The sequence below is a fragment of the Schistocerca serialis genome, unplaced genomic scaffold, assembly GCF_023864345.2.
Source record: "Schistocerca serialis cubense isolate TAMUIC-IGC-003099 unplaced genomic scaffold, iqSchSeri2.2 HiC_scaffold_1147, whole genome shotgun sequence".
NCBI lineage: Eukaryota > Metazoa > Arthropoda > Insecta > Orthoptera > Acrididae > Schistocerca > Schistocerca serialis.
In genome coordinates this window covers 12,501-15,000 of record NW_026047345.1, presented here as the reverse complement: position 1 = coordinate 15,000, position 2,500 = coordinate 12,501, and positions in this window count along the sequence as shown.

Below are 2,500 nucleotides of genomic sequence, written 5' to 3'. Positions count from 1 at the left end.
GAATACAGATAATATATACAACTGTCCGTATACATGCTGAAAGACTCTGCTCACAATCACAACCACACGGCAGCCACACACTCTTATCACGCACTACTCTCCGCCTGTAACACGCACACAGACAATATGTAAGCACCAGCATGGAACAACACCCAGTGCATCCTCTCCGCCACATGAGACAATCCACACTGTCATAACCAGACTGGGAGGTCCACTCAGAAAACGGAATATCCCACCCCCCCGACAACCACCATTGCTCAGCTAAGCCACCAACACCCACACATGTCCTACACAGGGGTGCACCCAACATCACAATACTGCCTCCTCTCACAGCACACAAACAATGGCAGGAATGAAAGACACAGGTCTGCCACAAGCATGGAATCGGAGCGCCGCCTGTCATGAGCCAAAGGTGCATCCTGACGTGGCAAATCAGATGATGCCGCAGGCATCCACTTACTATAATCACAATCAACAAACCGACCGGCCGCCCCCCCCCCCCCCCCATTACACCTTTCCATACAACAATGTGTACCTTAACCTAAACTATACTGTACCTTAACCTAAACTATACTGTACCTTAACCTAAACTATACTGTACCTTAACCTAAACTATACTGTACCTTAACCTAAACTATACTGTACCTTAACCTAAACTATACTGTACCTTAACCTAAACTATACTGTACCTTAACCTAACCTATACGGTACCTCAACCTAACCTATATTGTGCCTCAACCTAACCTATGTTGCGCCTTAACCTAACCTATGTTGCGCCTTAACCTAACCTATGTTGCGCCTTAACCTAACCTATGTTGCGCCTTAACCTAACCTATGTTGCGCCTTAACCTAACCTATGTTGCGCCTTAACCTAACCTATGTTGCGCCTTAACCTAACCTATGTTGCGCCTTAACCTAACCTATGTTGCGCCTTAACCTAACCTATGTTGCGCCTTAACCTAACCTATGTTGCGCCTTAACCTAACCTATGTTGCGCCTTAACCTAACCTATGTTGCGCCTTAACCTAACCTATGTTGCGCCTTAACCTAACCTATGTTGCGCCTTAACCTAACCTATGTTGCGCCTTAACCTAACCTATGTTGCGCCTTAACCTAACCTATGTTGCGCCTTAACCTAACCTATGTTGCGCCTTAACCTAACCTATGTTGCGCCTTAACCTAACCTATGTTGCGCCTTAACCTAACCTATGTTGCGCCTTAACCTAACCTATGTTGCGCCTTAACCTAACCTATGTTGCGCCTTAACCTAACCTATGTTGCGCCTTAACCTAACCTATGTTGCGCCTTAACCTAACCTATGTTGCGCCTTAACCTAACCTATGTTGCGCCTTAACCTAACCTATGTTGCGCCTTAACCCAACCTATGTTGCGCCTTAACCCAACCTATGTTGCGCCTTAACCCAACCTATGTTGCGCCTTAACCCAACCTATGTTGCGCCTTAACCCAACCTATGTTGCGCCTTAACCCAACCTATGTTGCGCCTTAACCCAACCTATGTTGCGCCTTAACCCAACCTATGTTGGGCCTTAACCCAACCTATGTTGCGCCTTAACCCAACCTATGTTGCGCCTTAACCCAACCTATGTTGCGCCTTAACCCAACCTATGTTGCGCCTTAACCCAACCTATGTTGCGCCTTAACCCAACCTATGTTGCGCCTTAACCCAACCTATGTTGCGCCTTAACCCAACCTATGTTGGGCCTTAACCCAACCTATGTTGGGCCTTAACCCAACCTATGTTGGGCCTTAACCCAACACACGTTGGGCCTTAACCCAACACACGTTGGGCCTTAACCCAACACACGTTGGGCCTTAACCCAACACACGTTGGGCCTTAACCCAACACACGTTGGGCCTTAACCCAACACACGTTGGGCCTTAACCCAACACACGTTGGGCCTTAACCCAACACACGTTGGGCCTTAACCCAACACACGTTGGGCCTTAACCCAACACACGTTGGGCCTTAACCCAACACACGTTGGGCCTTAACCCAACACACGTTGGGCCTTAACCCAACACACGTTGGGCCTTAACCCAACACACGTTGGGCCTTAACCCAACACACGTTGGGCCTTAACCCAACACACGTTGGGCCTTAACCCAACACACGTTGGGCCTTAACCCAACACACGTTGGGCCTTAACCCAACACACGTTGGGCCTTAACCTGCTCTGTAATTGTCATACGACGCGTTAAATTAGTGTAGTGTTGCCTAACTGCAACCCCCGCAATATAGTTTGCTACTCGCACTGCCCGGTCCCCAGTGTATCGCTTCATGTTAAACACCTTGCAGCTATACACTGTAATGTGGATGGCAGCAGGACGTACATGCTCAATGCCCTTTGCAGTTGTTCATTGGCATTTGCAGTTGTTCATTGGCATTCGCATGGCGAAGCACTTAGCCTACGCTGTGGTACGGCCTGTGTCAACTGTCCGCTGATGTTGTACGTCCAAATCACACACTGTACTGCACAT